This window comes from Colius striatus, chromosome 16 (genome assembly GCF_028858725.1).
Source record: "Colius striatus isolate bColStr4 chromosome 16, bColStr4.1.hap1, whole genome shotgun sequence".
In the NCBI taxonomy this organism is placed as follows: domain Eukaryota; kingdom Metazoa; phylum Chordata; class Aves; order Coliiformes; family Coliidae; genus Colius; species Colius striatus.
The window spans coordinates 720,939-730,715 of record NC_084774.1 but is presented as its reverse complement, the minus strand read 5'-3'; positions in this window follow the sequence as shown (position 1 = coordinate 730,715).

Here is a 9,777-nt window from a genome sequence, read left to right as displayed (position 1 = left end):
TACCTGAAATCAGCTGAACAACACATAGACATCTACATGTAATGAACGAGGCATTTGTAGGGTGTGACTCGTCTCTTGTTAGGGTAGACAACTAGCTGAACTGACTTTCAGCCCTTGTGCATAAGTGAAAGCTGATGGGCACATCAGAAACAAGAGCTCATGCCCACGTGCAGGGAGGTGGCCAGAGCACAGAGGGGTCCTGAGGGAGGAGATCTGGGCTCTCGCTCTGGTTCTGCTGGTGATGCACCTGAGGTGTGTTTTCTAAGCCAGGGCACGTGGTGCCAGCTCATGGGGGATGCTGCTAGAGAATCCCTGACACACTGCAGAGGAGGTGGTTTGTTCACCTGGCTGCTTGTTTGGTCCCTTGGCAGAGCCACTTTGCACAGCTTCCCACGGGGCTGCTTTGTGCCGTGCAGCAGTGGATTCTGTTGCCTCTCCTGTGCCACGGGGATTACGATTTCCTGACAGCAACGTGGCCAGGCAGTGTTAACGCTCAGATTTTCTGAGAGTGGGAGGATTGCTGTTGCAGAGATGCTAACGTTATGCAGAGTAAGGACAAGCTACACAGTGCCCTGGCTTCAGCTGTGTCACGTGAAAAAGACAGCATTGGTTTCCTAGTTCAGCTTCCTAAGTGTCAGTCCTCAGGAAGGTGTCACGGACCTGGCCCTTGGAGAGAAAGGATGCACTGTACTGGAGGCTGTTCCACAGCAGGCTTTGGAGCTGCTCAAAGAAGAGGCAGGAAAGCTTTGCTGAGCAGTGGGAGCCCTTTGTCTTTTGCCACAAAGGTAAACTGCTTTAACACAGCTCTCAAGGTTGGCATCACAGAGCTACGTTTGAATGCAGAGACATCGGCCTTAGACATAGCTGTACTTGTAATGCACTCACTGTCAAAGCCCCGTGGGAGTTTCAGGGCACTAAATAGCTAGATTTCTTGTCATGACGTTCAGAAGTGGTGCAAAACGCTGTAGCAGGGCTGATCAATTCTCATCCTCTTTCTTTTCCACAGCAAGAACACACTGACACCATTGGGAGGGAGCTGTGGATGCTGAGGGAAGCACGAGAGACTCTTCTGGAAGAGATGCAAGCAAACAATAGCCTGGGGGAGAAGGCAGAGGCCATTGTGAAAGAAGTCTGCAAGCCAAAAGGTTCCAGGAGTTGAAGAGGTTTGTCAGTGACCTTGCCATAATGATCAACCTCCTGCTGTTACCATCAGGTGATCTGGCCCAAGTGGCAAATGCCTTCAATAAACTGGGCAAAAACAGCTCTCGGGAAGAGCGGGTGAGAAAGGCCAATCCTGTGGTCAGTGCATTGAGTGACGCTGTGTGGGGGATTTTGCTTGGCTTTGTTTCTCTCAATTGCAGAGCTCAAGATGAGGGAGAGTGGCTTGGACAAATCTTACATGGCCATTTTCTTTACATTTCTTAAATCTTCTCTCGTTGCCCTGTTTTGGCTTAGTCCTAAAACTACAAGTGTCTGGGTGACCCTTGCCCTGTGGTGTTCCTCGAGCTCTGGTTCATTCTGCTGCTGCTGCTCAGTGTGGACACAAGCTGCACGGCTGCCCAGGGGAGCAGTCCAGCCACGTCACGAGTTTGGGCTGGGCTGTGGGTTCCCCTGGGGAGTTGAGGACAACAGCACCTGCTGTTTGTTCCTTGGCATAAGCTCAAGGAAAGAGTAAAATGGGTTTTATCTAATAATGCATGATTTCTGTGCCTTGAAGAGCTGCCTTGAATGCTGAGTTCAGCCAGGCTGTGTGTCTGCAGTGCCGTGAGCGTGTGAGGCAGAAAGCGTTTCATCCATTTTCGTCTCTTTCCCCGTTCCATCACTTTTTTTCCTCAGTTCCCAAACACCCATGGAGTTTTCATTGCTCTTTCTGTGCCTGTTTCGTTCCCTTACTACTGTTTGGTGTTTTCCTTACTTCCTTCATCACTGGGGATTGTTTTCTTCCCATTTCTTTTCTCTTTTCTCTCTATTTGCTCCTTCCCTTTCCCTTTCCCTTTCCCTTTCCCTTTCCATTGCTTTTCCTTGCTTTGCTTTGATTTACTTCTCTTCCATATTCTTTTTCTTTTTATTCTTTCATCCACTTGCTTTCCTTTGCTTTCCTTCCCAAATTTTGCTTTGCTTTCCCAAGCATTGTTTTCCTTCCCCAACCTTTGCTTTGCTTCCCCAAGCTTTTGCTTCCCCAATGTTTTTCTTCCCCAAACTTTTGCTCCCCCAAACTTTGCTTTACTTTCCCAAACTTTTGCTTCCCCAAACTTTGCTTTTCTTTGCTTCCTGAAACTTTTCTTTGCTTTCCCAAATTTTGCTTTGCTTTCCTTCCCTAAACTTTGCTTTGCTTCCTCAAACTTTTTCTTCCCCAAACTTTTACTTTCCCAAACTTTTGCTACCACAAACTTTTGCTTCCCCAAGGTTTTGCTTAACCAAGGTTTTACTTCCCCAAACTTTGTTACCACAAACTTTTGCTCCCACAAACTTTTGCTTCTCCAAACTTCTGCTTTGCTTGCCCAAGCTTTGCTTTGCTTCCCTCAATTTTGCTTCCCCAAACTCTGCTTTGCTTTACTTTGCTTGCTCAAGCTTTGCTTTGCTTTTCTTTCATCCACTTACTTTCCTTTTCCTTTGCTTCCCCAAACTGTGACTTCCCCACATTTTGCTTCCGCAAACTTAGCTTCCCCAATCTTTTCTTCTCCAAGCTTTTGCTTCCCCCAACTTTGATTTCACCAAACTTTGCTTCCCAAAAATCCCCAGGGTCAAACCACCACACACCTTGTTAGCGCCCAAGATGGGGCGAGATAACAGCAGTTTTACAGCACATGCATTGTCATTATAGTAAGCTCATGAGTGCAAAGCTCCTGTGCTGGTCTGGGAGCCTTGCTGTAATGCAACTTATCTCTCCCTTCCCAATGTTTGGGAACACGCTGCTACTAACCCTGGCTCTGAGCTGGGCTCTAACCTTGATAGCTTTGCTAAGTTGGCTGAATGACTTTGTGCAAAGGATGAAGGGGCCTCGGAACGTGATGGCCCAAAGAATAACTGTGAGTCTCATTCTGTTGCTGATGGATTTACTGTGCTGTGGGAGCTGTCTTGTGGAGGTCTTGGGGCAACGCACCTCTTTCCCCTCAGCTCGACTGATGGAGACAATTTTGTTACACAGATTTCCCAGGTCCTTAGTCACTCTTCTATCAGAGCTGTAATATTACTAATTAACATGGCTGCTACGTTATATATTTTGTGGAATCTGGGCTCATCTGGGTATCAGAGAGGACAAATTTGGGATGGAAAGATGTTCAAATGCCCCTGAAGCGGCCAGTCTCTGGGTGGGGTTATCACCTCCCGTAACCTGGGATTTCACACCTGAGCGGATTAAAAACCTGCTTTAGTGGCACCCACCTGATAGAAGGGTGTCTTGCCTACCCCAGTGAGGCCCATCAGGTTCAGGCTCAGCGGTAACTAATTGCCATGAGTTGTAGCACGTGACAGCATTTGGGAAAGTATAGAAGTGGTGATTATGTGACAATACATTTGGAGTCGATGCACATCGTGGTGGCGTCTGGTCGCTCTCCTCTCGCATGATGAGGAAGAACCCCTGCAATTAGCTGTGCTGGAACTCATCTGTGGCCATCTAGATAACGCCGAGGCCTCCACAGGTCCAGACGACATCCAGTGTCCATGGACCACGGTGAGCAAAGCGATCCAGAGCGCCCCAGCTACGTATTCTAACACCTTGGCAATGGTGCATCACCCAGACAGGGCTGTACCAGAGCGGAGAGAATATCTTCTTGGCTGCAAAGCTCTGCAGAGAGCGGTGTGGGGCAGCACGGGGCAGCGGTGGGGGAAGGCTGGCGGGTGCCAGAGCCCGTGAAGGGGCGGCACGGGGACGGCAGCAGCGGGGCCTCAAGTGCTTTGTCCCCGGCTGCTCGGAAGAGCCCAGGGCCGCGCCGGAGGCCGCGCTCCGGCCCTCGCCGGCTTCAGGAGAGCTCCGGCAGGGACAGCTCCTGCCGCTGAGGGAGCGGAGCCGCCGGCGGGGCGGGAAGCGGCGGCTCGGGCTCGTTCGTCTGCGGCCGGAGAAGCCGAGCAGAAGCGTCCCGGGCCGCGTGTGCTGCCGGCGCGGAGCCGGGCACGGGCTGTGGCCGCCCCGAGCCTCGTGTCGGGGCAGAAAAGGCCGTTTGTGTGTGCGCGGGGCAGCGCCGGCCCCGTCCCGCGCCTGCGGCGTCTTTTGAACCGCTGCCTCTCGCCCGTGCAGCGGCTGCCCCGGGTCTCCTTCCCTTCCCTTCCCTTCCCTTCCCTTCCCTTCCCTTCCCTTCCCTTCCCTTCCCTTCCCTTCCCTTCCCTTCCCTTCCCTTCCCTTCCCTTCCCTTCCCTTCCCTTCCCTTCCCTTCCCTTCCCGTGGGCTCGGGGAATGGAGGAGCAGCCAGCACGCCCAGACATGGCTCAAGGCAGCTCCAGCAGCGACTGGGAAGCCCCTGAGGCAGGGAGGAGCTTCAGCTTGGAGGACTCCGACGACAATCTGACCAGTCTCCTGTGGCTGAAGGACTTTTCCTTGGCCAACACCAGCTTGGCCAAGTCCTCCTGCTGCCTGGGCGGCCCTGACCGCCCCCAGCTCTCAGCGCTGCTCCACTGTGGCTGCCCCGTGCTCAGCCCTGGCTGCTGAGCCCGCCTGCGGGGCTCTGTCCCACTCCCCCTGCCAGCCCATCTCCTCCTCAGCCTCCAGAACGGTGCTGAGCCCTGAGCTCGCACAGGACACTGGCCACAGGAGCAACCCTTCTGTCAGGCCACCCTACACCTACGCCAGCCTCATCTGCATGGCCATGGAAGCCAGCCAGAAGCCCAGCATCTCCCTCTCTGACATCTACAAGTGGATCAGGGACAACTTCAGCTACTTCCGACACGCTGATCCCAGCTGGCAGGTAGGAGCCTGGCAGAGCTCTTGCCTTTGAGCCCCTGTGCCCACAGGGCTGGGGAGGGCTTTGCAGAGCCCCAGCGTGCAGGGGAAGGGCCTGCGGGGATGCTGGGTGCTGCTGGGAGGAGAGCAGCACGGGCAGCTGCTGAGGAGGGGCTGGGATGGGCAGCAGCTTGGGGCTGAGGCTCTGTGGGCCGGGGCAGGGCAGGAGGGACCCGGGTGGCTCATCCTTCCCCTTGTGTCCCTGCCAGCCCAAAGCCAGAGCGTGCCAACCATCCTGGGGGCTGCTCCAGGCAGGGCTGGGCACGACCCTGCAACCCCCTGCCCAGGTGTGGCCACCTTGTCCTCAGGCAGGGGAGTGTGCAGCAGCTCCTGAAGCCCAGCACAGGGAAGGGAAGGGAAGGGAAGGGAAGGGAAGGGAAGGGAAGGGAAGGGAAGGGAAGGGAAGGGAAGGGAAGGGAAGGGAAGGGAAGGGAAGGGAAGGGAAGGGAAGGGAAGGGAAGGGAAGGGAAGGGAAGGGAAGGGAAGGGAAGGGGACCTGCTGGTTCCTTGCCAGGCCCACCTGATTCCTCCCCATCCCCTGTGCTGGGAGCACCTACGGGAGGGATTCAGGACAGGAGCTGTGTGCCAGTGGGGTGGTTTCTCTTCCAACTCACGGCTGGATCCTCACCGTGCTCATCATCAATTGTGCTTAGTGACAAAGGCAGGAAGGTTTCCAGCCCTTCTCTGCAGAGGGCTGTTGCAGGCAGGAATGCTCAAGGTGTGAAGCAGCCAGGGAAGAACAGAGGCAGCCCGGGCTGCAGGGAGTTTGGGCTGAGGAGGGCAGATGGGGAGCAGAGACATCAGCTGCAGTGTGTGACCATTGTACAGTGCCGTTCAGCTGTGGCTGTGCACTGAGCACAGTCTGGATTGTTTGCAGGGATTTCTGTGCTCCTGCTCTTCGCTTCCACTTCTTTTTTTTCCTCTGTTGTTCATTTTTTTTCAAATGGGATTTTGTTTAATTTTACATATTTTGTTTTTTCCTTTCTTCCCTCCTTCTTTCTTTTCTCTCTTTCTCTTTCTCTTTCTCTTTCTCTTTCTCTTTCTCTTTCTCTTTCTCTTTCTCTTCCTTTAAATTTCCTTCTCCCCTTCTTTCTTTACCTTTGTGATTTCCTTTGGTTTAAATTATATTTTTTTATCTTTTGTTTTTCCTTCATTCCTTTCTTCCTTTCATTCTTTTTCATTCTTTTTTTTCTTTCTTTCCTATTCTTTCATTCTTTCTCCCTTTCTATCTTTCTTTCTTCCTTTTCTTTCTTTCTCTTTCTTTTCTACCTTTCTTCCTTCCTTTTTTCTTTCTTTTTTCTGACTTTCTTTCTTCCTTTTTTCTTTCTTTTTTTCTAACTTTCTTTCTTCCTTTTTTCTATATTTCTTTCTTCCTTTCGTTCTTCCTTTGTTTCTTTCTTTCTTCATTTCTTTTCCTTCTTTCTCTTTCTTCCTTCCTTTTCTTTCTTTTTTTCATTCTTTTCTTCTTTTTCTTTTTTTCTTCCTTTTTCCCTTTCTCCCTTTATATCTCTTTTCCTTTCTGTCTTCTTTTCTTTCTGTCCCTTTCTTTCTTTTTTTCTTTCTTTCTTTCTTTTCTTCTTTCTTTCTCTCTTCCTTTCTTCTTTTCTTCCTTCCTTCCTTTCTTTCTTTCCCTTTCTTCCTTTCTTTCTTTCTTTCTTTTTTCTTTCCCTTTTTTCCTTTCTTTCTTTCTTTCTTTTTTCTTTCCCTTTCTTCCTTTCTTTCTTACTTTCTTTCCTTTCCCTTTCTTTCTTTTTTTCTTTCTTTCTTTGTTTCTTTTTTTTTCTTTCTTTCTTTCTTTCTTTCTTCCTTTCTCCTTTTCTTCCTTCCTTCCTTTATTTTTCTTTCTTTCTTTCCTTCATTCCTTCCTTCCTTTCTTCCTTTCTTCTATCCTTTCTTTCTTTCCTATTCTTTCTTTCTTTTTCCCTTTCTACCTTTCTTTCTTTCTTCCTTTTCATTCTTTTTCTTTTTTTTTTCTTTCTTTTATTCCTTCTTTCTTTATTTCTTTTCTTTTTCATTTTCTTTCTTTCTTTCTTTCTTTCCGTCTTTTTTTCTGTATTTCTTTCTTTCTTTTTTCCGTTTTTATTTCTTCCTTTCATTCTTCCTTCGTTTCTTGCTTTCTTTTCTTTCTTCCTTTCTTTTCTTTCTTTCTCTTCTTTCCTTCTCTTTCTTTCTTTCTTTCTTCCTTTCTTCCTTTCTTTCTTTCTTTTTTCTTTCTTTCTTCCTTTCTGTCTTTCTTTCTTTCTTTCTCTCTCTTTCTTTCTCTTTCTTTCTTTCTTCCTTTCTGTCTTTTTTTCTGTATTTCTTTCTTCCTTTTTTCTGTCTGTCTTCCTTTCATTCTTCCTTCATTTCTTGCTTTCTTTTCTTTCTTCCTTTCTTTTCTTTCTTTCTCTTTTTTCCTTCTCTTTCTTTTTTCTTTCTTTCTTTCTTTCTTTCTTTCTTTCTTCCTTTCTTCCTTTCTTTCTTTTTCTTTCTTCCTTTCTCCTTTTCTTCCTTCCTTCCTTTATTTTTCTTTCTTTCTTTCCTTCATTCCTTTCTTTCTTTCTTTCTTTCTTCCTTTCTTCCTTTCTTCCTTCCTTTCTTTCTTCCTTTCTTTTTTCTTTCTTCCTTTCTTCCTTCTTTTCTTTCTTTCTTTCTTTCTTTCGTTCTTTCTTTCTTTCTTTCTTTTGTTCTTTCTTTCTTTCTTTCTTTCTTCCTTTCTTCCTTTTTCTTTCTTCCTTTCTTTCTTTCTCAGGCTCTGTTCCTATCAAAGCACATCACTCAGTGCACCACAGCTTATTCTGCTCATCAACCTAAAGATGCCCTGACATTGCTGTCTCCTCTCTTTGCCCCCAGGCCACAATGTGCCTTTTCCCCAGCCCCACACAGCTCGGTGCCGCGGCACCAGCCCAACACTCACCATTGCTTTTACTTTGCTGCTTCTCTTCTGGCTCTAGAGATCCATCCGGCGCAACCTCTCCTTGAACAAGAGCTTCATCAGGGTGCCCCAGGAGAAGGGGGAGCCAGGCAGAGGCGGCTTTTGGACACTTCACCCCGAATATGCCCAGAGGCTCAAGAGTGGGGCCTGCAAACAGCGCAGGATGCCGCCAGCACAGAGCCACACGGTCTGTCCTGCAACAGCCCCGCAAGGCACAGGGAGCCTGGCGACCACAGACACCTCCTATGGCACCTTCACTCCCATCCTCGATGTCAACAGCGACGTGCAGCAGCTGCTCAAGGACTTTGAAGAAACCACCAGCAACGAGTCTCTGACTGCAGCAGATATCAGAGCATGGCAGAGGTACAAGAAGCTATCGCCCACACCAACGGCCAAGCTGGCTTGGCTTTGCAACCTTGCCCTGCTGAGCCAGGAGCAACAGGCTGAGCTGGGGGCACTGCAAGGGGACTTGGACCTGGAAGCCACCCTCAACACCAACCCCAGTGGTGACTTCCCCACTGTTGCTGATCAGGAGCTCACAGCAACGAGCTGCTGCACAGGACACGGCAAAGACCTGACGGCTCACAGGCACCACATCCACCATCTCCAGGACGGGCAGGAGCAGGAGCAGCTCCTCACCCAATCCATCACCAACAACCTGTCTCAGCTTTCCAGCCCTGCCTTGCTGAGCCAGGACCGGCAGCCTGAGCTGGGCTCACTCAAACGGGACTTGGACACAGAAGCCGCCTTCAACACCAACTTGTCTTTTGACAGCAATCTGATTGATGTCTTTGACACCAAGCTGAACAACAACTGTGACTTTGAAACCAGCTGCAAAAACAGTTTTGAAACCAAAGGAACTGAAGACTTGGACTGGGAAGACATCCTCAACACCATTCAGAGCGGTCACTTCCGCACTGTTGTTGATCTGGAGCTCACACCAACAAGCAGCTCCACAGAAAAAGACCCAGAGCTGATGGCACACAGGCCCCACATCAGCCACATCCAGGATGGGCAGGAGCAGGAGCAGGTCCTCAACAACCTGTCTCAGCTTCCCAGCCCTGCCTGGCTGGGCCAGGACCAGCAGCCTGAGTGGGCAACCCTGCAAGAGGATTTTGACTGTCAAGCTACCTTCAACACCAACTTGTGTGCAGACCTCGACTGCAAAACCATCCTCCACACCAATCTCAACAGCAACTGTGACTGGGAAACCAGCCTCAACAGCAACTCGAGAGCAGACGTTAAGGCGGAAACCAGCTTTGAAACTAAACTAAGCACAGACTTGGACTGGGAAGCCATCCTCAACACCATCCCGAGCGATGACTTCCCCACTCTTGATGATCCGGAGCTCACACCACCAAGCAGCTCCACAGAACATGACTCTGACTTGTTGCTAAAGGAGCACCATGGTGACCATCTCCAGGGTGGGCAGGAGCAGGTTCTCACTGATTCCTGCCTCAACAACCCTTCTCGGCTTTCCAGCCCTGCCCTGCTGAGCCAGGAGCAGCAGCCTGAGCTGGGATCCCTGACAGGTGACTTTGATTTGGAAGCCACATTCAACACCAACTCATGTGGAAACTTTGACACCACACTGAGCAGAGACATCACCTTCAGACGGTGCATGCCCCCAGCACACAGCCACACGGCCTGCCCCACAACAGCCCTGCAAGGAACAGAGAGCCTCACCACCACAGACACCTCCTCTGGCACCTACACTTCCATCCTCAGTGTCAACAGGGAGGTGCAGCAGATGCTGGAAGACTTTGAACAAGCCACCAGCAACCAGACCCTGGCTGCAGCAGATGGCAAAGCAGGGCAGAAGCGCAAGAAGCCATCGCCTGCAGGAATGACCAAAGTGGCTCGACTTTGCAGCCCTGCCCTGCTGAACCAGGAGCAGCAGCCTGAGCTGGGGCCACTGCAAGGGGAC